At 47.5% G+C, this 27044-nt stretch overlaps 3 pseudogenes; all 3 read right to left on the minus strand.

The window, feature by feature from the left end:
* Positions 1 to 10115: 10115 nt before the first annotated feature.
* On the minus strand, positions 10116 to 10295 carry LOC126520984 (U2 spliceosomal RNA; annotated as a pseudogene).
* A 5146-nt stretch (positions 10296 to 15441) lies between these two features.
* On the minus strand, positions 15442 to 15621 carry LOC126521015 (U2 spliceosomal RNA; annotated as a pseudogene).
* A 7388-nt stretch (positions 15622 to 23009) lies between these two features.
* On the minus strand, positions 23010 to 23189 carry LOC126520980 (U2 spliceosomal RNA; annotated as a pseudogene).
* Between the last annotated feature and the right edge of the window lie 3855 nt (positions 23190 to 27044).

Here is a 27044-nt window from a genome sequence, read left to right on the forward strand (position 1 = left end):
TTATAGCGAGCACAACGCGCAGCTATCACCCGCACCGAGCATGCAAAGATACACGCAGCCTGCAAGTCACGTGATGTGATGCATATGCCGCAAGGCTCTCGAATCTCTTTTAAAACCGAAGTATAATGAACCGTTTTCGTGAGTCGGCACCTCGGCGTGTTTCTTGTTGGGCGGTTGCTGGCCCATATACTCTGCTTGGAGTTATAGTCCTGGTCGTACCAAAAGCATTTAATGATTACGCTATCATGAGTACAGTTGTCGTAAACGACGAAGAGGAGCGCGAAATTTTTGCGCCAAGATGAAAGCAAAAAACAAAGATGCAGCTTCGCTTGCTATGCGCAATAAACAGATAGAAAGACCGCAAATATGAAGGATTTACTGCCGACGTCTGTATTCCCGCCGACTGTTTTATAGTATTTTCTTCACGCATGCCTACAACGCGAATCGCACCGAAGCGCATTTTCCGCAAGTCACAGCGTCGTGACTCCGTAGCGATATGCACCGTTTGCATGACGTTGACTTGCATAACGCTAACACCAAGCTTTTGTTGCCATCAGGGATTTCATGCTTTTATCGAAATCGTGAAGGTGAGATACGGGCATGGAGGAAGCAAATAAACTTGCAGGGACCAACGCGACACGCATCCAGGCTTCGCAAGCTAACTCTAGGTGAAATCATCTCTTTTCAACTTTCACCTCTAAAGAATTCCGGCAGAAGCTATCTACCGATGAATGTGAACGTTACTGCGATCAGCAGTGAATCAATGAAGCCGCACACCATACTGCTGCCGCAGAGACGCCTTATGTATAAGGCCTGTATACAGCCGGGTTCATCTCTCACTCATACCACTTGAGGTGATTGAATGCCATGTCTTTCGGCTGTGGTGTCAAGATTCCCTTTTCCAAATGAACACACTGCGGAGCCTCTAGACGGTCCAGTGTGTTGCCATCCGCGTGCGGTGCATGTGTGAATGTATATTCCGAAAAGGTTGAGTATCACGGCACTTCGGCCATCGACAGAGTACAGTTCGCTGCCGCTTGTTGATGCCTCAGCTATAAAAGCGGATCCGGGAAGAAAGTGGTGCTGTGACTTGTTTTCCTTAGTCGAAGGCAGCCAGCGACGTCCGGTGTCTCGTGGGACTGTGTGCCTATTTCCGACGCTTCGTAAATCACACGGACGCTTACTGATCTGCTCAAGAAAGACGTGCCTTCTAGATCGAATCCGACTCAAGCTGGCACTTTTTCTCACCTCAGCACTACTCTCACCACGCCATCTACCTTGCCGCATTTCGAACCACCCGCGAACAGAGGTCCGAACCGATGCCAAGCGACAGGGAATTCGAGTCGGCTATGCGCAACGCCAACGTAGACGCGATCGATACAGCCGTAATGCGCGGAGGGGCGGATAGGGATCGCGAAGTGTGTCGAAGTAAACTTGAAGTAAAGCTTCAAGTAAACAGGGATAATTGGACGCTACCTCCGGCAATGAATTTCACGGTCATTGACATCAACCGAGAAGTTCACAGAACAGGCCGAATGCAGAACATGCAGAATGGTCACAAGCACGAAAAATTGCAGGAAATTCAAAACCAGCTGAAGGACGAAGCTCATGACGTGTATGTCTTGACTGAAAAGCATCTAGGAGATTTGGAGCAGCCGCCTGTTATTGGAAATCTTGTATGGGAGGGCGGCAAAGAATCACTGGGTCAAGAAAAGGCGGAAGCATAGGCATGCTTATTAGGTGAGGCAGGAGGTAGCAAAAAGTAAGAGAAACATGTACGGAGCATTTATGGATAAGCGGCAGATTTATCGGCTACGCCTTAGTCCCAGAAACGGTCTACAATCGACTAGACTAAATGATGATAGACGAATATGGAAAATATAGCCTGGGTAGCGGTCATAAATGTTTAACCTTGAAATTTGGGAGAAATGCTAGCCCACAACACGAACCAATACCATCAGAATTCTTATTAAATGAGTGAAAATCAAATAACAGATATAAAACAAATGTGAGAAATAAATTTAGGCGCTTCCTACAACTGTCTTAGAATATAAGTAACTACAAGACGTTATGCAGCAGGAAATAACACATAAATGTCGAAGTGTCTAGACAAGGGAGAACTAAAGGATCGGTTTAGACCAGCCAGACGCTTAGATGATAATATGTTTGCACTAAATCAGGGAATACAGATTTCAGTAACTCGGAATAGACCTTTACAGATGGCATTTCTTGGTTTTAATGGAGCCTGCGACAACGTAGACGAAGAATTGTTACGGAATGATCTCAAGCACGAAGGCATAGATGAGGATTTCATGGACCTGCTGCAGGGATAGAGACAAGGAGGTTGAAGAAAAACTTTAACCATCTTTAACCTTTAACCTCCTTGGATAGAGACAACCGAGTGCAAACTGTATGGCAAGGCCAGAAATATAATGAAGTGGCGGAAATTCACCAAGGACTGAAGCAATAAGGTCATCCGTGTCCGCTGTTGCTCACGCTTTACGTTAAGGTCATAGAAAGACGACTGGAAAACAGTGAATTAGGGTTTGATTTATCTGACGTACGTAATGGGCAAAACGTGCAACAGAAGGTCCCCGAACTTATGTGCGCGGTTGACATAGTGTTGCTAGCAGAAAATGCAAAACAATTACGGAGACTTGCGAACATAAGTGGCGACGCAGCAAAAATTCTAGACCTTACGTTAGGCACAGAGAGATGGGTAATTATGACCTTTGATGAAGCGGCAATTACGTAGTTATATATATATATATATATATATATATATATATATACATATACACATACATATATATATATATATATACATATATATATACATATATACATATATATACATACATATATATATATATATATATATGTATGTGTGTGTGTGTGTGTGTGTGTGTGTGTGTGTGTGTGTGTGTGTGTGTGTGTGTGTGTGTGTGTGTGTGTGTGTGTGTGTGTGTGTGTGTGTGTGTGTGTGTGTGTGTGTGTGTGTGTGCAAGCAATATAAATGCCTCGGCGTATAAACGAAGGAAAGACTTACTCAAGCACCTTCCAAGACAATCTGAAAATAAAGGAGAAGCGGAATGTCCCAACAATTAAATATAAAGCACGTTGGCGCCCCAAAAATTATGATGTGGGGCCGTGGAACTTGAAAAGGAGTAATTGTGTCAGTGCTAACGTTCGCAAATTCCATTCTGTTCTTAAAGTCGGCTATCGCGTCGGGGTTCGATGCTAACCACAGATAGGCGTGACCTTCGTTACACATGAGATCGTGTCTCGTCGCTCCCACTACCTCATCTGCACCACATTTCAGTAATATTGTGCAATTTGCATGTCGCACACCTCAAACCTTATCACTCTAAAAAAATTTAATTACATTATGGGGTTTTACGTGCCAAAACCACTTTCTGATTATGAGGCACGCCGTAGTGGAGGACTCCGGAAATTTCGACCACCTGGGGTTCTTTAACGTGCACCTAAATCTAAGTACACGGGTGTTTTCGCATTTCTCCCCCATCGAAATGCGGCCGCCGTAGCCGGGATTCGATCCCGCGACCTCGTGCTCAGCAGCCTAACACCATAGCCACTGAGCGACCATGGCGGGTCCTTATCACTCTGTCCTTGTCACAGATCCTTTAGACGTGCCGGGACCGCGCTTCGACCTATCTGCCAGCAGGGATGAGCGTTCGCCTTTTAAAACGAGCGTTTTATGAAAACGCTCATCCGACGAAATACCGCTCGACACCTGGCTCGAGCTGCCAGCTACTTTTCACTACAAAATGATAAAAATAGAAATATTTTCACTGCCTGATTCAAGGCCGATCCCCCACAGTGGGTTGCACCATTTCAACAAAGGGCAATAACAATCATTTTCCAGCGCTGATATTGTTTTGTAAATACATATGTAAATATGTAATCTACATCAACATTACCATTTCAGTCGCGTAACAACAAACTCGAAGGAATAGAGTTTTTACAATACCCCATTTTGTTTACATTTTCTTTTGCGTGAGATTTCGCACTAGATATTTCACTACCAAATATTTCATATTACATCGTCTGTCCTTTTGAAATGTTATTTCGTCTTTCCATGCTGAGATAAATTGTGACTCCATGCCACCTCTGTCGATATATATTTGTACTAGTTTTCTAGGCTTCAGATGTCAAGCAAAATTTTGTAGCTTTTTCTCTCTCTACTAGACTGGGACGAATAAAACATTTCACTCACGTAGCTACAACGCAAATGCTTTCTTAGCCCTTTTAGAGACGCGTTTCTCTAAATCGGTATTAGCCTAAATATTTCTGCAACAAAAACATCACTCAACAGTATCTCGGCATCACTTCTTGCAAATGCACGCATTTTCGTGCTGTTACTTTCAAGAAAGTGGTTACATGCTATACAATCGGGAAGAATAATTTATTACATAACAGATTGTGAAAATTAAGACAGTACATTTAAATGCTGAGAGCGCAAAAATTAAAAAGAAATTGCTAATCCCTGGTGTCCTCGTAAAACACAAACGAGTACAAGCCCTCGTGCACCACATGAAATTCCGGGGGCTAGTCCAGGAAGGCACTGGACTTCAGGGCGCTGTATACTTCGAAGACTGGAGCCTGCGAAGTGCTCAGCGCTTCCATTAGGTCGTCTTCCTGGGAGGGGCGCTTCTCGTGCAGCAGTTCTTGCAGCTGCCTCACGATATCAACAATGGACACACTTGCCTCACATTCCTTCCTGTTCCAAGGCACGGTACCATGCGACGATGACCGAGCATTCCACAATTGTCGCTCGGCGTTGTCTCGGGAGGCGGCACAACGTCGTCGTTCGAACAGTGCTGGGAAACAGCTGCTTTTGTCACGGCTCCGGGAACGTCAGGCTTCAGGTGCTTCTTGAGAAGGGCGAAGAGTTCCAGTAGGTTTTCCTTCATGCTGGACGGCAAGCTGGTGGGACCGCCGCTTGTCGAGCCTAACGATAGCTTGGACTTCAAGTTCCGTCTCCGGAAGCGCTTTGAAGAAGCGGTGCTTGACATGCCTTGAAGCTGGCCAGGCTCTGATGGAAGGTGCGAATCTTCGGGAGCGCTGGTTCTGGCAGCCAGGTTCCGATGGCAGACGTGGAACGAATTTGTCACGAGCGAAACGTGCCGCTCGCGCCCGGACCGCGCACGCAAACATCCACGAGGCCAGCAAGTCACGCGATGTCAAACAAACGCCATAAAGATTCCGCGTCTTCTTAAAGATAAGGTAAATTATCCGTCGGTGTCTTTCTTGATGGGCGGTTCCGGGCACGTAGACGCCTGCCTGAAATTTAAATCGTGGACGTACCAAAAATACTAAATGATTACATTCTCAAGAGTAAAGTTGTGTTAAACGACGCAATAGAGTGGATAAGTTTCCCGTAATGATGAAAGAGGAAAACGAAGATACAGCATCGTTTGCTATGCGCAGAAACAAACAGAAAAACTTAAAAAACGAAGATGCCAAATTCATTGACCATTGCTATACCCCTTAATGCGAAATTTAAACTCAGCTCTATACGTGTTATCATTTCGCAATATATTGGCGCAAAGAATATGATAGAGACATGTAGCAGAGTCGGCCATCGTCGGAAATCTGGTCTGCTGGTCAAGCGCCTCGGCTTTCATTCATGACTCGCCGAAGTATCCACTGTAATTGCTGGTGCCGCATGGCTCCCGCAAAGTGCTCTACAATTCGCGTCGTGCATACAATCAGATTACAAAACAATTGCAAACCTTGACAATCGAAACAACCGCGAACGAGAACGAACCAAACTAACCAAACAAACTGAAGCGAGAGCTGAAGCGAGGAGACGATCGCACGAAATGAGCGGTCCGGCTGAGACCAGATACGAGCACGCATAGAGTGGTCGGGTGGGGCCGCATGACACCGCGTTCCCGCGCACTCGTCACTGAAGCGGTTGCTTTCATTGGCCTGCGCCGTTCTCGGCTCGCGTCTTTCATCTGCCGCTCCGCATTCGCTCTTTTATCATTCGCTGTGCTTGTTCGCTGAGTTACGCCACCGATGCCGACGACGCTCGCCGCAGGAACGGGCGCCTAAGGGCTGCGCTTTCAAAATTGTTCAGATCAGACGCACTGTGAATCTACGTCAGTCTACGTTATGCTAAGCATTTGGCGGACAGCTCGCTATGCAGCATTGTTGGGTGTTCCGCAAAGCGTTACAAGGTTGACCAGTGTGAGTGGAAATCTAGTGTTAGCGCGTGTCTCGCTATTGCAGTGAAATAGAATTAAGCCGAGTGCGTGGTGAGCAGCATGATGACGACGCTCTGTACGATTGCATGGTTTCTACGAACGATCGAGTTGATGTAAACAAGGGGCATGGAGATTCGAAATGGCCAAAAAACGCAAAAACTAAACTAACGAGTGACTTGAAGGCGATGCTGTAGCACAACCTGAAGACCGTGTCCTTCTATGGCCTATGGCCATTCAAACGAGTGGCGCGGTGCGGCTGCTCCCCTTGGCCGAGCCTTGGTGACGGTGCCAAAGTGGACTTAGATGCAGCGATGTGCACCCGGAAAGAGCATGCCTCGATGTTTGAATAGGTGGCTTGGTAACGACGAGAAGGGCCGTCAAAGTCGGGTACCGAGCTTCAGGAAGCACAAGGAGGGCGGTGTGCTTGTAGGAGGCATACGGTATTTTTTTTCCCACGGGGTATGTATTCCAATGAGCAGAAATGTGTAAAAGGGTACAGCGTCACTGCTAGTTCTCACCAAATATCGCGCGGAATGAGGATTGAAATTAAAGTCTTTGAGGAGATTTGATTGAAGAAAATCCCAAGATTAAATACCATCTCTGTGGCCTATAAAACAATGTTCAAATGTTTAATGCACGTAAGAGAAGCGAACATTTATGGCCATCACGAAAATGTCTCGTGAACGTAGCCAGCTCCTGACAGGCAAGGTTTTGTAATGTAAATTTAAAAACAAAGAGCTTTTGTAGATCGAGGCAGAGTCATTTCACGAACGCGCGCTGGTACATTGTGCCCTGGCAGACGTGAGAATTTTACGCGGTAAACTGGTGGCCGGAGAAACATCGATATTAAATCTTCGTAAAGTTTTTTTTAGTGACACAGCGTACAAATATTCATTTCTAAACTTGAAATATTCATTTTCTTGTGAAAATCGTCCGCAACTTGAGGCGCGTTTTGCAGTAGTCGCAGTAGTAGTAAACTTTATTTAAAGGAAAAGAATGTGTGGTCAACTGAGCCCCTAGGACCAGGAGCCTGTTGGTTGCCTGTACCAATCCAGCATCGATGTATGGAGTCAGGTACGCTTATTCGTCGTGTGAATGACTAAAAACTCTATGGCACTCCGTTTATGTATCTAAGTCGCCGTGAAACAAGAACAGAGTTCTTAGCTCACTTATCTGTTTGTTACCCGAAGGTGTCATGCGTGCGTGAAATATGTACCATCAAAGAAAAAAGAAAAACTTTAATGAGCCGCGGAAAAGCGGCGGGCTCGTGATTATTGGGTCCCGGGTTCAGATCTTGTGTAGGAATTCTTTTATAGCTGTATTATTTATTTTTTTCGTTTGACTTCTGCTGCACTTGTTCTTTTGTCCTGACCTTCCCCAAAACACATGACATGAAGGGTTCCTGCCAAGGTTAGCGAAGCGACCCGTTGCGTAGCCGTGCGACAGAGGGGTGAGGGCCATAGGTAAATGCCGCTTGAGCGACCGCAAACCAATCAAGAAGGACGCATTGCTACGTTCTTACTGTGAGCCATAGTGAGAAGTCCCCCTCCCCCTCCCCCCCTTTACTTGACCTTCGATAGACCGACAAGGAAAAGTCAGTCCACATAACATGCTATGGAATAAAAAAAAGGGGGCTCCCTCAATTTACCAGTGAGGGGGCCCGTCAAAATAGTGTATACGGTATTATGGCAGTCCCCCTCACAATAGTGAGTGCCTGTGTAACCGATTTGTATGAGTTTTTTTGCGTGCGATATTGTTCAAGATATTTATTTTTCAACATTTTATATTCGCCCTTTTGAAATAGAATTTCCTCATTACCTGCCGACATAACTCTCTCTTTGTGCCGACCCTGCTGATGTAAGTTACTCCTCGATTTTTGTGCCCCAGGTGTCCTTAAGCTACTTTTTGTAGCCTTTTCTCTGGGGTCGGTTCTCTAACTGACTGAGGCGAATTCAATATTTCATTCACTTATCACGTGGTGCGGCAGCGCATTTCGCAGCACAATTGGGGAGAGATATATCAGAAATTGTTCACCTGAGCGCAGGTTAACCTGAGCGCCTGCCCCTTTCTTCCTGATGCGCTATTGCTTCTTTTCTTTCTTCTTCTTTTTTTTTTGCCAGTCCACTTCTTGAGCTCCACCGCAGTTAGCGATGGTACTGGTGGAGGCGCTAGACTGGCTTGTCAATCTTGAGTCGGAGCCCCTGCACTTCACCGGCATCCCACTCAGAGAAGGTTTCCAGCCTCTCTTTCAACTTCGCAGTCTCTCCGTCGATCTTTCGCAACACCAGCTCCAACTCGGTGAACCGGGTAGGTTCGGTTACTCGGTATGGGCATCAGCATCACAGGTTTTTTGTACCGCCTGCAGAGCTTGTGATAGAAAAGGAGGTAATAGAGCCTGGTTCCAGCAGTGTTTTATTCTGCGCATTTCATGCTCTTCGTCCTCTCCACTGACGGCGGTCTGGTAAACACAGGTGCTCAACGTGGTGACACACGCACACCGAGGTCTGACGTCATCAGATTCCACGTGCTTGTGTCCGCTCTAGCTGGAACGAGCTGACAGACGACCGTGAAGAAGGAATGTGCAGCTGCATGCATCTTCTTCTACAGGGCCGTGCTTATAAACAAATAAGTACACACCTTCGAGTTCCATTCGAAATAATGGACGCCTGTACAGAAAAGCAGCCCGGGCGCTGTATGCCTCGAGGATTAGCTCAACCTGCAAAGGTCTCAGCGCTTCCAAAATGTCGTCCTCCAGGGATGGGACCTTCTCTTGCAGCACTTGTCGCAGTTGTCTCGCGATATCCACCACACCTGACTTGGCGAGAGCCTTTGCCTTTGGTTCTTCATACACGACGGCTTCATGACCTCATTGTCAGTGAGCGCGACCTCGGGCTATCCCCGCGTAGAATGTTATGTGGTTTTGCCGCGACCTTCTGTTCAGAGTTGGTGCGCTAGTCTGTGACGATATACCTGGCGATGCTTTCTGAAAGGAAAACAAGCTGTTGCAAGTAAGCGCTCTGTTCTCTTTTGTCCCCTCTGGTGCCCTCGTGTTGGTAATGAACCTTTAAATCATGTTTTACCAACGAGCCCAATCTTACACCCTCCTTAATCTCGGCATGACAATGGATACATCATAGGCACTGTCTGACAACGTTGTCATAGAGACGGCGGCATAATAATGATATGACTAAAGCATAACTGCGATAGAATGACGCAGAACGCTTGTCTTCAATGGAACGACGAATACGGTATGACGACGAATGCATACCGTCCACGGAATAATGCTACTGATATGATGACGACGGAAAAACGACAGCATGACGACGACGGCTTGACGACAACGGTATGACGACTACGGTGTGACAATGACTGCGCGACATTGGTCCGACAACGAAGTTCAAATGACGACGATGGAACGACCGCGACTGCATCACCACAACGAATGCATGACGACGACTGTATGACGACGGCAAGACAACGGCATGATGACAATCCGATGACGACGAGTGCATAACAACAATGACGTGAAGACGACTGTGTCACGAAGCCTGTGCGACGACAATGGCAAGAGAACGATGGGGTGACGACGACGACTCGACGAATGCGACTGACAAAGCTGAAACAACGACGATGCAATGACGCCGACAGCATCACAACCACGAAAACGTACCTAGTGGCCCAAATTGCTACACAGTTTGGCCAACTAGCTCGGCGTAGAAGGCGCGACGACGAAAGCATGACGAACGTCAGACGACAAGGTTGAAATGATAGATAGATAGATAGATAGATAGATAGATAGATAGATAGATAGATAGATAGATAGATAGATAGATAGATAGATAGATAGATCCGGTTCCCTGCATTTTTGCTAGGCGTGTGGAAAAACCGTGGGCCCATCCCGGAGGTAGTGAAATACCGGGCGGACCTGCGGCGGAGGTGAAGCAGGCTTCAAGCACTCCGCCAACTTGCAAAAATAAGTTTAACATCTTGGGTCCAAATGGAATCCGTATCAAATATTAAGCTGACAAAAGAAGACACTACACTTTCTCCCTCGTCGGCCATGTCTACATTCGCGCCGCCTTATGTTTGTCGGCGTTCCAAGCGCTTGCTATCTATTTTCCTTTCCTTGCGCTCTCCCGTGGTGGCGGTCTCTTCGAAACGTCACGCGTGTCTAGTTTGCTCCGATTATTCGAAACGGCGGTCCCGTCGTCCAACCGTTTGCACATAAAGATCACGGTAAATGTGTCCGTACATTTGTTCAGAATTATGTGTAACCTGTCTATCGCGTCACCTCTGTGTCGTGTGCTAAATAGCTTCGCTGGTCACCCAAAATCACAGAGTGGAATGGCACTTAATTTTTTTAGTATTTCTGGTGTGACCACAGTGACCATCTGACCACAGTGATACGGCTAGACGATATGTCACAACTGCCGCGTTCATTGTTCCAGCTAGGCAGGTTACAGTTAGGTTCAAATTGTCACACATGACTACATCTACGTCGGCAGAACTTGCAGCTCTCCATGCCGCTATGACGTACATCACCGAACAGCCAACAGAGAAGTGGGTCGTATTTTGTGATTCTAAGGTAGCTCTTCACAGTATAAAATCTGCGTTACATCACACAACTTACGAGCAAATGATATCTGACATCAGGGAAGTGCACCATCAAGCTCTGCAAAGAGGCCACCACATTATATTTCAATAGATTCCTGCTCACTGTGGCATCGTCGGCAACAACGTTGCTGACAAGGCTGCCCGGTGTGCCCACGAAGATACCAAGACGCGTCCAACACCTTTGGCGAGGTCGGACGCTGCCAGGGAACTTCGCCTACTTGCAGGCAAGAAGTCACAAGATCTCTGGATTTCAAGCGCCTTCAATTGCAGATTACACAAACTGGACCCCACGCTACGGCTACAATTATAATCTAGCCCTTCCCGTGGCGAAACAACCTCGCTGTGCTGCTTGTGGCTGGGAGTGGCGTTCACGAACGCATACTCCTACCGTATGGGAATGGCCGAGAGCCCGATGTGCGACTCCTGTGGGTGCGAGGAAACCATCGAGCACCTATTGTGTACCTGCCATTGCTACGATGTCCAACGCCTCACTCTGCGGGCAACTTTACACCGACTGGACTCGAGACCGTTCACCGAGTCAAAGAAACTCGAACCGTGGCCACACCCGTCACTGGCTCGAAAAGCATTTCGTGCACTAGTGCAGTACTTGAAGAGCACCGGTTTAAGAGACATTTTATAGTGTCCTTGTGTACGGTGCCCCTCCTATACGGACTCAGTGCTTACTCTCTCCCTTTCTTCCTCTTTCTATTCCCCTTTCCCCCACCCCCAGTGTAGGGTAGCGAACCGGATGCTGTTCTGGTTGACCTCCCTGCCTTTCCTATCCCTGCTTTCTCTCTTTCTCATATGTCACAATTCCATATGATTCTTCACGCCACGACATGGCTGGTAATTCACCGCTTTTTATGTTGTTCGGCCAAGAACTCATATTGGCACCCACTGGGCACCTGCCTTTAAGTTCTAGCAGCGCCGGCGAGTTCATGTGCACAAGAAGCCAAGACGAAGGCTGCACAAACTCGAAAGATTTTCCGCATTGGCTTCTTGACCTCCAAAGAAAACAGATGTCATTTTAATGATTGACGACACAAAGACGAGAGCTTTTCACCCGCAATTCAACGGTATTATTCTGGTCCTCATCTTGTCACGATGGACTCTAGGAAATGCTCCTCTCTCGTACGCAGCCGATACCGCATACTTCGTGCCTTGACTCCCGTTACATATGAGATCGTCTCCGCCGCCTCCACTACCTCATCAGCACCGCATTTCAGTAATATTGTGCAATGTGCATGTCGCACACCTCAAACCTTATGACTCTGGCGTTGTCACAGGTCCTTTAGAGGTGCTGGGACAGCGCTTCGATCTATCAGCCAGTACAGATAATGCACCGATAATGCACCTATTGGAAGATGAACACGGTCTCCGGACGAAATACCACTTGACACCTAGCTCGAGCTGCCCTCTACTTATCGCTACAAAATAATAAAAATAAAAATATTTTCAAGGCCTGATTCAAGGTCGATCCACCACAGTGTGTTGCTCCATTTCACTAAAGGGCAAACCCTACCCTTTTCCAGTGCTGCTATTGCTTTCGTAAATATATATGTGAACATATAATCTACAGCAATATTAATATTTGATTCGCGTAACAACAAACTCAAAGGAATAGCTTTACACTACCAAATTTGTTTATAGTTTCTTTTATGTGAGATTTTGTAGTTATTTCATTCCCCAATATTTCGTATTATATCTTATGTCCGTTTGAAATTTTATTTCGTCTTTCCATGCTAAGATAAATTGTGAGTCCATGCTGCCCCTGTCGATGTATTTTTGTATATTTTTCTAGGCTTCAGTTGTCAAGATAATTTTTTGTAGCTTTTTCTCTCTCTACTAGACTGGGACGAATGAAACGTTTCCTTCACGTAGCTAGAGCGCGAATCCTTTTCTTAGCCCTTTTAGGGATGAGTTTCTCTAAATCGGTGCAGGCCTTAATATTTCTGCAACGTAAACATCGCTCCACCGTCTCTCGGCGTCACTTTCTGCAAATCCACGAATTCTTGTGTCGTTACCTTATAGAAAGTGGTTACATACTACGCAATCGGGTAGAATAATTTATTACATAATTTTCCTGGCAGATTGTGAGAACGAAGACAGTACATTTAAATGGTGAGACCGCAAAAATTAACAAGAAATTCCTAACCACTGGCGTCCTCGTAAAACACACACGAGTACAGGCATTCGTGCACCGCACGAAATCCCGGGTGCTAGTCCAGAAAGGCAGTCAGGGCGCTGTATACTTCGAAGACTGGAGCCCGCGAAGTGCTCAGCGCTTCCATCAGGTCGTCTTCCTGGGAGCGGCCCTTCTCGTGCAGCAGTTCTTGCAGCTGTTTCACGACGACCACCACCGACACACTTGCCTCGCATTCCTTCCTGTTCCAAGGCACGGTGCTATGCGACGATGACCGATCATTCCACAATTGTCGCTAGGCGTTGTCTCGGGAGGCGAAACAACGTCGTCGTTCAGACAGTGCTGGGAAGCAGCTGCTTCTGTCGCGATTCCGGGAACGTCAGGCTTCAGCTGCTTCTTGAGAAGGGCGAAGAGTTCCAAAAGGTTTGCCTTCATGTTGCACGGCAAGCTGGTGGGACCACCGCTTGTCGAGCCTAACGATAGCTTGGACTTCAAGTTCCGTCTTCGGTAGCGCTTTCGAGAAGCGGCGCTTGACATGCGTTGAAGCTGGCTAGGCTCTGATGGAACGGGCGAATATTCGGGAGCGCTGGTTCTGGCAGCCGGGTTCCGATGGCAGACGTGGAACAAATTTGTCACGAGCGAAACGTGCCGCTCGCGCCCGGACCGCGCATGCAAACATCCACGAGGCCAGCAAGTCACGCGATGTCAAACAACGCTGCAAGGATCTCGCGTCTTTTTAAAGATAAGGTAAATTCCGTCGGCGTGTTTCGTGTGGATGGTTCTGCGTCGCAGACGCCTGCCTGAAATTGAAGTCGTGGTCGTACCAAAAATACTTCATTATTACATTCTCAAGGGTAAAGTAATGATAACCGGCGCAATAGAGCGGAGAACTCTCCCGTAATGATGAAAGAGGAAAACGAAGATACAGCATCGCTTGCTATGAGCAAGAAACAAATAGAAAAACTGCAAAAATGACGAGAGAAAAATTCACTAACGATTACTATACTCCTTAATCCTAAAGAATATGATAGAGACACGTAGCAGAGTCGACCATCGTCGGAAATCTGATCTGCAGGTCAAGCCCGTCGGCTTTTATACATGACTCGTCGAAGGTTCCAGTGTAATCGCTGGTGCCGCGTACCTTCCAGAAAGTGCTATACAATTCGCGTCGTGCATACAAGCAGATTACAAAACAATTGCAAACCATGACAATCGAAACGACCGCGAACGAGAACGAACCAAGCTAACCAAACAAACTGAAGCGAGAGCTGAAGCGAGCAGACAATAGTACAAAACGATCCCGACACGAGTGCGCACCGAGCGATCGGGTGGGACTGCACGACACCAGATTCCCGCTCGCACGTCGCTGAGGCGGTCGCTCTCATTGGACTCCGCTGTTCGCGGCTCGCGTCTTCCATCTCCCGCTTTGCATTCGCTTTTTCTTCATTCGCTGTGCTCGTTCACTGGGTTACGCCACCGATGCCGACGACGCACGCCGCAGGAACGGACGCCTAAGGGCGGCGCTCTCAAAATTGTTCAGATCACACGCAATGTGGGAGTCTACGTTATGCGAAGCATTTGGCCAACAGCTGGGTATGCAGCATTGTTGGGGGTTCCGCAAGGCGCTACAAGGTTGACCAGTGGGTGTGGAAACCACACCAAGGTTGACCAGTGGGTGTGTCTTAGCGCGTGTCTCGCGATTGCAGTGGAATATAAATAAGGAGAGTGCGTGTGTGCGCCGGCAATAGCAAGATGACGACGCTCTGTACGATTGCATGGTTTCTGTCAACTGATATAAACTGATGTAAACGACAGCGTTAAGACGACGGCTTGATGACAATGGTATGATGGCTACGCTGTGGCAATGATGGCATGACAAGTGACCGACGGCGAATTTCAAATGACGACGATGGGACGACCGCGACAGCATCACGACAACGAATGCATGACCACGATGGCATGACGACGACACAACAACGACGACGGCTTGACAAGGCCATGATGACAATCCGATCGCGACGAGTGCATAACGACAATTACGAAAAGGCCACTGTCTCACGAAGCCTGTGCGACGGCAGTGGCAAGACAACGATGGGTGACGACGACAGCTCGACGAGAGTGACGGACAAAGCTAGAACCACAACGATGCAACGACCACGACAGCATAAACAACCACGAACCACTTACCTAGTGGCCCAAACTGCTACACAAGTCGGCCCACTAGCTCGGCGTAGAAGGCGCGAGGACGATGGCATGAGGACAGTCAGAAGACAAGGCTGTAATGATAGATAGATAGATAGATAGATAGATAGATAGATAGATAGATAGATAGATAGATAGATAGATAGATAGATAGATAGATAGATAGATAGATAGATAGATAGATAGATAGATAGATAGATAGATAGATAGATAGATCCGGTTCGATGCATTTTTGTTGTGCGCGTGCAAGAAACGTGGGCCGATCCCGGAACTAGTGCAATACCGGGCGGACATGCGGTGGAGGTGAAGCAGGCTTCAAGCACTCCGCCAACTTGCAAAAATAAGTTTAATATCTTAGGTAAAAATGGAATCCGTATCAAATATTCAGCTGATAACATCAGGTAGCCCACTTTGGCCCGCGTCGGCCATGTCTACGTTCGCACCACGCTCTATTTGTCGCCGCTCCAAGCGCTTGCTATCTATTTTCCTTTCCTTCCGCTCTCCCGTGGTGGCGATCTCTTCGAAATGTCACGCGTGTCTAGTTTCCTCCGACTATTCGTAATGGCGGTATCGTCGTCCAAGCGTATGCACATCAAAACCAGGATAAATGTGTTCGCAAATTTGTTCAGAATTACGTGTCACTTCTCTGTCGTCTCACCTCTGTGTCGTGTGCTAAATAGCTTCGCTGGTCATCCACATTCAAAGAGAGGAACGGCACTTAATTTCTTGGGTATGTCTGGTCTGACCACAGTGATTGGGATGCAGGGTAACCATATGTCACAATTCCGTATAATTCTTCATGCCGCGACACGGCTGGTGATTCCCCGCTTTTTCTATTGTTCGGCCATGAACTCACGTTGCCATTGGACACGTTCCTTCCAGCCGTAGCAGCGTCGGCCAGCCAATGTGCACAAGAGCCCATGGCCCAGGCTGCACAAACTCTGAAGATCTTCCGCATTGGCTTCTTGACCTCTCGTCTTGATAGACGACACCAAGACGAGATCTTTTCACCCGCAATTTGACTGGTATTATTCTGGTCCTCATCTCGTCACGATGGACTCTAGGAAATGTTCCTCTCTCGTACGCAGATGATACCGCGTGCTTCTTGCCTTGACTCCCGTTGTATATGAGATCGTCTTCGCCACCCTCACTACCTCAGCTGCACCACATTTCAGTAATATTGTGCAATGTGCATGGTGCACGCCTCGAACCTTATCACTCTGGCGTTGTCCCAGATCCTTTAGACATGCCGGGACCACGCTTCGACTTACCTGCCAACAGGAATAATGCTACGAGCGTTCGCCTATTAAAATATGAACACGGTCGCCCGACGACGCCTGGCTCAAGCTGCCAGCTAATTACCAATACAGAATAATAAAAATAAAAATATTTTCAATGCCTGAATAAAGGCCGATCCCCCACAGTGGGTTGCTCCAATTCACTAAGGGGCAATAACTACTATTTTCCAGCGCTGCTATTGCTTTTGTAATTATATATGTGAATATAAAACATACAGCAATATTACTTTTTCATTCGCGTAAAAACAAACTCAACAAAATAGTTTTACAATACCCAATTTGTTTACATTCTCATTTGAGTTTTTGTAGTACATATTTCACTCCCTAATATTTCATACGACATCTTATGTCCATTTGAAATGTGACTTCGCCTTTCCATGCCGAGATAAATTGTGACTCGATGCTGCCCCAGTCGATGTATACTTGTATTAGTTTTCTAGGCTTCAGGTGTCAAGCTAATTGTTTGTAGCTATTTCTCTATCTGCTAGACTATGACGAATAAAACATTTCATTCATGCAGCTACAACGCCAATGCTTTTCTTAGCCCTTCTAGGAACGAGTTTCTCTAAATCGGTGCTAGCCTAAATATTTCTTCAAGGGAAACATCGCTCCACAGTTTCTCGGCATCACTTCTTGCAAATCCACGCATTTTCGTGCTGTTACTTTCCAGAAAGTGGTTACATACAACGCACTCGGGTAGAATAATTTATTACGCAAATAAACAGGCAGATTGTAAAAATGAATTCAGTATATTTAAAAGGTGAGAGCGCAAAATTAAAGAGAAGAAATTGGTAACCAAAGGGATCTCGTAAAACACAAACGAGTACAGGCCCTCGTGCACCACTCGACATCCCAGGCACAGGTCCAGAAAGGCAGTCCTGGTGCCCTATACTTCGACGACTAGAGCCAGCGAAGTGCTCAGCGCTTCCATCAGGTCGCCTTCCTGGGACGGGCCCTTTTCGTACAGCAGTTCTTGCAGCTGCCTCACGATATCTCCTATGGACACACTTGCCTCGCGTTCCGTCCCGTTCCGAGGCACGGTGCTGCGCGATGGTGACCGAGCATCGCACAGTCGTCGCTCGGCGTTCTCTCTGTAGTCGACACAATGTCGTCGTTCGAACAGTGCTGGGAAGCAGCTGCTCCGGACACGAGTACGGGAACGCTGGGCTTGAGCTGCTTCTTGAGAAGGGCGAAGAGTTCCAGAAGGTTTGCCTTCATGTTGGACGGCAAGCTGGTGGGACCGCCGCTTGTCGAGTCTAAAGACAGCTTGGACTTCAAGTTCCGTCCCCGGTAGCGCTTTCGAGAAGCGACGGTTGACATGTCTTGAAGATGGCCAGGCTCTGATGGAACGGGCGAATCTTCGCGAGCGCTGGTTCTGGTAGCCAGGTTCCGATGGCAGACGTGGAACGAATTTGTCACGAGCGAAACGCGCAGCTCGCGCACCGACCGCGCATGCAGAGCTCCACGCAGCCGTCAGCAAGTCACGCGATGTCAAGCAAACGCCGCAAGGGTCGCTCGTCTTTTTAAAAATAAGGTAAATTATCCGTCGGCGTGTTTCTTGTTAGGCGGTTCCGGGCCGTAGACGCCTGCCTGAAGCTCAAGTCGTGGTCATACCAAAAGTAGTTATTATTACATTGTCACGATTAAAGTGATCGTAAACAACGCATTAGAAAGGGGAATTTTTCTGCAATGATGAAAGAGCAAGACGAAGATACAGCATCGCTTGCTATGCGCAAGAAACACAAATAAACTGCAAAAGCGAAGAGAAAAAATTCGCTAACGATTACTATACTCCTAATGCGAAATTTCAACGCAGCTCTATACGTGTTATCATTTCGCAATTTATTGACACAAAAAATATGACAGATACATGCATGAGAGTCGACCATCTTCGAACATCTGATCTCCTGGTGAAGCGCGTCGGCTTTCAGTCATGACTCGCCGAAGGTTCCAGTATAATCGCGGCTGCAGCGTGACTTCCAGAAAGTGCTGTAGAATTCGCGTCGTGCAAACGATGAGATTACAAAACAATCGTAAACCATGACAATCGAAACAACCGCGAACGAGAACGAACCAAGCTAACCGATCAAACTGAAGCGAGAGCTGAAGCGAGCAGACGATAGTACGAAACCAGCTGTCCGGCTGAGATCAGATATACGAGCACGCATCGAGTGGTCGAGTGGGACCGCATGACATCAGATTCCCGCACGCACACCACTGAAATGGTCGCTCTCATTGGCCTCTGTCGTTCGCGGCTTGCGTCTTCCATCTGCCGCTCCGCATTCGCCATTTCATCATTTGCTGTGCTCGTTTGCTGTGTTACGCCAACGATGCCGACGACGCTCGCCGCAGGAACGGGCGCATAAGAGCTTCGCTCTCAAAATTGTTCAGATCACACGCACTGTGAATGAGAGGATGAATCAGTACAGATCACACGCACGTTATGCGAAACATTTGGCCGACAGCTGGCTATGCAGCACTGTTGGCGGTTCCGCGAAGCATTACAAGGTTGACAAGTGCGTGTGTAAATTTAGTATTAGTGCATGTCTAGCGATTGCAGTGAAATATAATTAAGGCGAGTGCGTGTGTGCGACGACAGCAGCCAAATGACGACGCTCTGTACGATTGCATGGTTTCTATGAAAGATTGAATTGATGTAAACCAGAACCATGGAAGTGTTAGATGGCCGTGAAAGGCAAAATCTAAACAAATGAGCGACTTGAAGGCGATCATGTAGCACAACATGATGACCGTGTCCTTCTATGGTTATTCGAACGAGCGGAGTGGCGCGGCTGCTCCTCTTGGCCGAGCCATGATGACGGTGCCATAGTGGAATTCGATGCAGCGTTGTCGTAAACGGAGACGATGTGCACCCAGAAAGAGCATGCCTCGATGTTTGATTAGGTGGCTGGGTAACGACGAGAACGGCCGTCAAAGTCGGGTACGAGCCTTAGGAAGAACGCGGAGTGCGGTGTGCCGGGGCTGTCCAGACGCCCAGAAATAAACTCTTGTGTGAAACATACGATTTCTTTTTCTACCGGCTATGTATTCCAATGAGTAGAAATATGTCAAAGGGTACATCGTCACTGTCAGTTGTCACCAGATATCACGCGGAGTGAGAATTGAAATGATAAACTTTGTGGACATTTGGAAGAAGCAAATCCGAAAAATAATATAGCATCCCTACGGTGTATAAAACATTGTTCAAATCGTTAATGCACGTTACACAAGCGAACATTTATGGCCGCCAGGAAAATGTCTCTTGAACGTAGCCAGCTCCTCACAGGCAATGTTTTAGAATGCAAATTTAAAAACATAGAGTTTTCGTAGATCGAGACAAAGTCATTTTAGGCATGCGAGCTGGTACATCCTGCCCTGGTAGACCTGAGTATGTTACGCGGGAAACTGGTGGCCGGAAAAACATCGATATTAAATCTTTGTAAAGTCTTTTTAGTGATACAGTGTACGAATATTCATTTCAAAACTTGAAATATTCATCTTCTTGTGAAGATCGACCCCAACCTGAGGCGCGTTTTGAAGTAGTAGCGGTAGTAAACATTATTTAAAGAAAAAAAAAATCTGCTGTCAACTGAGCCCCTAAGTCCAGGAGCCTTTTGGTTGCCTGTACCAACCCAACGTCGATGTAGTGAGTCAGGATCGCTTGGTCGTCGTGTGAATGACGAGGAACAACATGGTGCTCCATTTATGTATCTTCGTCGCCGTGAAACAAGAACAAAGTTCTTAGCTCACTTATCTGTTTGTCACCCGAAGGTGTCAGGCGTGCCTGAAATATGTACCATCAAAGAAAAAAGAAAAACTTTAATGAGCCGCGGAAAATCGTCGGGCTCGTGATTATTGGTTCCCGGGTTCAGATCTTGTGTAGCAATTTTTTTTATAATTGCTGCATTATTTCTTTTTTTCGTTTGACTTCAGCTGTACTTGTTCTTTTGTCCTGACCTTCCCCACCACGCATGACATGAAGGGCTCCTGTAAAGGTTACCAAAGCAACCCCTTCCGTAGCCCTGCGACAGAGGGGTGAGGGTTGTAGGTAAATGCCGCTTCACGAATGATTATTGCTACGTTCTTACTGTGAGCCATAGTGAGAAGCCACCCTCCCCCCCAGCCCCCACACCATTTCACCTTCGATAGAGTGACTAGAAAAAGGCTGTCCACATAACATGCTATGGAATAAATAAAAGGGGACTCCCTCAATTTACCAGTGAGGGGTCCCGTCAAAATAGCGTATACAGTATTATGGCAGGGACCCTCACAAGAGTGAACGCATGTGTACCTGATTTCTTTGAGTTTCTTTCTTGCGTGCGATAATGTTGCAGATATTTATTTTTCCAACATTTTATATTCGCCCCTTTGAAATATCATTTCCTCATTACCTACCGACTTAACTGTCCCCTTGTGCCGACCCTGCTGACGTAAGTTACTTCTCCATTTTCGTGCCCCAGATGTCCTTAAGCTACTTGTTTTCTAGCCTTTTCTCTGGGGTCGGTTCTCTAACTGACTGGGGCGAATTCAAAATTTAATTCACTTATCACGTAATACGCGAACGCATTTCGCAGCACGATTGCGGAGAGGTATGTCAAATATGGTTCCCCTGAGCGCAGGTTAACCTGAGCGCCTGCCCCATACCTGGTTATGCGCTATTGCGTTTTTTTCTTTCTTCTTTTTTTTTTTGCCAGTGCACTTCTTTAACTCCACCGCAGTTAGCGGTGGTGCTGGTGGAGGCGCTAGACTGGCTTGTCAATCTTGAGTCGGAGCCCCTGCTCCTCGCTGGTGTCACTCTCAGAGAAGGTTTCCAGCCTCTACTTGAACTTCGCAGTCTCTCCGTCGATCTTCCGCAGCGCCAGCTCCAACTCGGTGAACCGGGCAGGTTCGGTTACTCGGTATGGGCATCAGCATCACAGGTTTCCTGTACCGCCTGCAGAGCTTGTGACAGAAAATGAGGTAATAGAGCCTGGTTCCAGCAGTGTTTCATCCTGCGCATTTCTTGCTCTTCGTCCTCTCCACTGACGGCGAACTGGTAAACACAGGTGCTCAACGTGGTGACACGCGCACACCGAGGTCTGACGTCATCAGACTCCGCGTGCTTGCGTCCGCTCTAGCTGGAACGAGCAGACAGACCACCCTGAAGAAGGAAGCTGCAGCTGCATGCTTCTTCTTCTACAGGGCCGTGCTTATAAACAAATGAGTACAGACCCTCGAGTTCCATTCGAAATACTGGGCGCCTGTACAGAAAATCAGCCCGGGCGCTGTATGCCTCGAGGATTAGCTCAACTTGCAAAAGTCTCAGCGCTTCCAACAGGTCGTCCTCGTGGGATGGGACCTTCTCTTGCAGCCATTCACGCAGTTGCATCCCGATATCCACCACACCTGACTTGGAGAGAGCCTTTGCCTTTGGTTCTTCACACACGACGGCTACATGACCTCATTGTCAGTGAGCGCGACCTCGGGCTATCCCCGTGTAGAGTTTTGTGTGGTTTTGTCGCGACCTTCTGTTCAGAGTTGGTGCGCTAGTCTGTGACGATATATACCTAGCGATGCTTTCTGAAAGGAAAATAAGCTGTTGCAAGTAAGCGCTCTGTTCTGTCTTTTGTCCCCTCTGGTGCCGTCACGTTGTTAATGAACCTTTAAATCATGCTTTACCAACGAGCCCAATCTTACACCCTCCTTAATCTCGGCATGACAATGAATACATAATAGGCACTGTCTGACAACGTTGTCATAGAGACGGTGGCATCATAATGATTGGATGACTAAAGCATAACTGCGATAGAATGACGCAGAAGGCTTGTCTTCAATGCAACGACGAATACATTATTACGACGAATGCATACCGTCCAAGGGATGCATTCGGAAAAACGACAGCATGAACGACAGCATGCGGAAAAACGACAGCATGACGACGACGGCTTGACGACAACGGTATGACGACTACGGTGTGACAATGATTTCACGACATTAGTCCGATGACGAAGTAGAAATGATGACGATAGGACGACCACGACTGCATCAAAACAACGAATGCATGACGACGACTGTAGGACGACATAACAACGACGACGGCAAGACAACGGCATGATGACAATCCGATGACGACAAGTGCATAACAATGACGTGAAGACGACTGTGTCGCGAAGCCTGTGCGACGACAATGGCAAGAGAACGATGGGGTGACGACGACGGCTCAACGAGAACGACTGACAAAGCTGGAACGACGGCGATGCAATGAGCCCGACAGCATCACAACCACGAACACGTACCTAGTGCCCCAAACTGCTTCACAATTTGGCCAACTAGCTCGGCGTAGAAGGCGCGACGACGAAAGCATGACGACAGTCAGACGACAAGGTTGAAATGATAGATAGATAGATAGATAGATAGATAGATAGATAGATAGATAGATAGATAGATAGATAGATAGATAGATAGATAGATAGATAGATAGATAGATAGATAGATAGATAGATAGATCCGGTTCCCTGCATATTTGCTAGGCGTGTGGGAAAGCCGTGGACCGATCCCGGAGGTAGTGCAATACCGGGCGACCCTGCGGCGGAGGTGAAGCAGGCTTCAAGCACTCCGCCAACTTGCAAAAATAAGTTTAACATCTTGGGTCCAAATGGAATCCGTATCAGATATTAAGCTGACAAAAGAAGATACTACACTTTCTCCCTCGTCGGCCATGTCTACATTCGCACCGCCTTGTGTTTGTCGGCGTTCCAAACGTTTGCTATCTGTTTTCCTTTCCTTCCGCTCTCCCGTGGTGGCGATCTCGTCGAAATGTCACGCGTGTCTAGTTTCCTCCGACTATTCGGAATGGTAGTAACGTCGTCCTAGCGTATGAACATCAAAACCAGGATAAATGTGTTCGTAAATTAGTTCAGAATTATGTGTAACCTGTCTATCGTGTCACCTCTGTGTCGTGTGCTAAATAGCTTCGCTGGTCACCCAAAATCACAGAGTGGAATGGCACTTAATTTTTTTAGTATTTCTGGTCTGACCACAGTGACCATCTGACCACAGTGATTGCGATACGGCTAGACCATATGTCACAACTGCCGCGTTCGTCGTTCCAGCTAGGCAGGTTACAGTTAGGTTCAAATTGTCACACATGACTACATCTACGTCGGCAGAACTTGCAGCTCTCCATGCCGCTATGACGTACATCACCGAACAGCCAACAGAGAAGTGGGTCGTATTTTGTGATTCTAGGGCAGCTCTTCACAGTATAAAATCTGCGTTACATCACACAACTTACGAGCAGATGATATCTGACATCAGGGAAGTGCACCATCAAGCTCTGGAAAGAGGCCACCACATTGTGTTTCAATGGATTCCTGCTCACTGTGGCATCGTCGGCAACAACCTTGCTGACAAGGCTGCCCGGTGTGCCCACGAAGATACCAAGACGCGTCCAACACCTTTGGCGAGGTCGGACGCTGCCAGGGAACTTCGCCTACTTGCAGGCAAGAAGTCACAAGATCTCTGGATTTCAAGTGCCTTCAATTGCAGATTACGCAAACTGGACCCCACGCTACGGCTACAACTGCCACCTAGCCCTTCCCGTGGCGAAACAACCTTGATGTGCCGCTTGTGCCTTGGAGTGGCGTTCACGAGCACATACTCCTACCGTATGAGAATGGCCGAGAGACCGATGTGCGACTCCTGTGGGTGCGAGGAAACCATCGAGCACCTATTGTGTTCCTGCCCTCGCTACGATGTCCAACGCCTCTCTCTGCAGGCAACTTTACACCGACTGGACTCGAGACCGTTCACCGAGTCAAAGATACTCGAACCGTGACCACACCCGTCACTGGCTCGAAAAGCGATTGGTGCACTAGTGCAGTACTTGAAGAGCACCGGTTTAAGAGACCGTTTATAGTGTCCTTGTGTATGGTGTCCCTCCTATACGTACTCAGTGCTCACTTTCTCCCTTTCTTCCTCTTTCTATTCCCCTTTTCCCCACCCCCAGTGTAGGGTAGCAAACCGGATGTTGTTCTGGTTGACCTCCCTGCGCTTCGATTTATCAGCCAGTAGAGATAATGCAACGATAATGCACCTATTGGAAGATGAACACGGTCTCCCGACGAAATACCACTTGACACCTAGCTCGAGCTGCCCTCTACTTATCACTACAAAATAATAAAAATAAAAATATTTTCAAGGCCTGATTCAAGGCCGATTCCCCACAGTGCGTTGATCCATTTCCCTAAATGGCAACAACTACCATTTTCCAGTGCTGCTATTGCTTTCGTAAATATATATGTGAACATATAATCTACAGCAATATTACTATTTCATTCGCGTAACAACAAACTAAAAGGAATAGCTTTACACTACGAAATTTGTTTATCTTTTCTTTTATGTGAGATGTTGTAGTTGATATTTCACTCCCCAATATTTCATATTACATCTTATGTCCGTTTGAAATTTTATTTCGTCTTTCCATGCCGAGATAAATTGTGAGTCCATGCTGCCCCTGTCGATGTATTTTTGTGTATTTTTCTAGGCTTCAGTTGTCAAGCTAATTTTTTGTAGCTTTTTCTCTCTTTACTAGACTGGGACGAATAAAACGTTTCCTTGACGTAGCTAGAGCGCGAATCCTTTTCTTAGCCCTTTTAGGATGATTTTCTCTAAATCGGTGCAGGCCTTAGTATTTCTGCAACGGAAACATCGCTCCATCGTTTCTCGGCGTCATTTTCTGCAAATCCACGCATTCTTGTGTTGTTACTTTATAGAAAATGGTTACATACTACGCAATCGGGTAGAATAATTTAATACATAAATTTCCTGGCAGATTGTGAAAACGAAGGCAGTGCATTTAAATGGTGAGACCGCAAAAATTAACAAGAAATTCCTAACCACTGGCGTCCTCGTAAAACACAAAGAGTACAGGCACTCGTGCACCACACGAAATCCCGGGCGCTAGTCCAGAAAGGCCGTCAGGTCGCCGTATACTTCGAAGACAGGAGCCTGCGAAGTGCTCAGCGCTTCCAACAGGTCGTCTTCCTGGGAGGGGCCCTTCTCGTGCAGCAGTTCTTGCAGCTGCCTCACGATAGCAACCACCGACACACTTGCCTCGCATTCCGTCCTGTTCCGAGGCAAGGTGCCATGCGATGATCATCGGGCATTCCACAACTGTCGCTCGGCATCGCCTCTGGAGCAGCCAGCATGCCGTCGTTCGAACAGTGCTTGGAAGTAGCTGCTTCTGTCGCGATTCCGGGAACGTCCGGCTTCAGCTGCTTCTTGAGAAGGGCGAAGAGTTCCAGAAGGTTTGCCTTCATGTTGCACGGCAAGCTGGTGGGACCACCGCTTGTCGAGCCTAGCGATAACGTGGACTTCAAGTTCCGTCTCCGGTAGCGCTTTCGAGAAGCGGCGCTTGACATGCGTTGAAGCTGGCTAGGCTCTGATGCAACGGGCGAATATTCGGGAGCGCTGGTTCTGGCAGCCAGGTTGCGATGGCAGACGTGGAACGAGTTTATCGCGAGCGAAACGCGCAGCTCGCGCCTGGACCGCGCATGCAAACATCCACGAGGCCAGCAAGTCACGCGATGTCAAACAACGCTGCAAGGATTTCGCGTCTTTTTAAAGATAAGGTAAATTGCGTCTGCGTGTTTCTTGTGGACGGTTCTGGGTCGTAGACGCCTGCCTGAAATTGAAGGCGTGGTCGTACCAAAAATACTTCATCATTACATTCTCAAGGGTAAAGTTATGATAACCGACGCAATAGAGTGGAGAACTTTCCCGTAATGATGAAAGAGGAAAACGAAGATACAGCATCGCTTGCTATGCGCAAGAAACAAATAGAAAAACTGCAAAAACGACGAGAGAAAAATTCACTAACTATTACTATACTCCTTAATCCGAAAGAATATGATAGAGACGCGTAGCAGAGTCGGCCATCGTCGGAAATCTGACCTGCAGGTCAAGCCCGTCGGCTTTTATACATGACTCGTCGAAGGTTCCAGTGTAATCTCTGGTGCCGGGTACCTTCCAGAAAGTGCTATACAATTCGCGTCGTGCGTACAATCAGATTACAAAACAATTGCAAACCATGACAATCGAAACGACCGCGAACGAGAACGAACCAAGCTAACGAAACAAACTGAAGCGAGAGCTGAAGCGAGCAGGCAATAGTACAACACGAGCCCGACACGAGTGCGCACCGAGCGATCGGGTGGGCCGCATGACACCAGATTCCCGCTCGCACGTCGCTGAGGCGGTCGCTCTCATTGGACTCCGCCGTTCGCGGTTCGCGTCTTCCATCTCCCGCTTCGCATTCGCTTTTTCTTCATTCGCTGTGTTCGTTCACTGGGTTACGCCACCGATGCCGATGACGCACGCCGCAGGAACGGGCGCCCAAGGGCTGCGCTCTCAAAATCGTTCCGATCACACGCAATGTGGGAATCTATGTTATGCGAAGCACTTGGCCAACAGCTGGCTATGCAGCATTGTTGGGGGTTCCACAAGGCGCTACAAGGTTGACCAGTGTGAGTGGAAATCGAGTGTTTGCGCGTGTCTCGCTATTGCAGTGAAATA

The sequence above is a fragment of the Dermacentor andersoni genome, chromosome 3 (genome assembly GCF_023375885.2).
Source record: "Dermacentor andersoni chromosome 3, qqDerAnde1_hic_scaffold, whole genome shotgun sequence".
NCBI lineage: Eukaryota > Metazoa > Arthropoda > Arachnida > Ixodida > Ixodidae > Dermacentor > Dermacentor andersoni.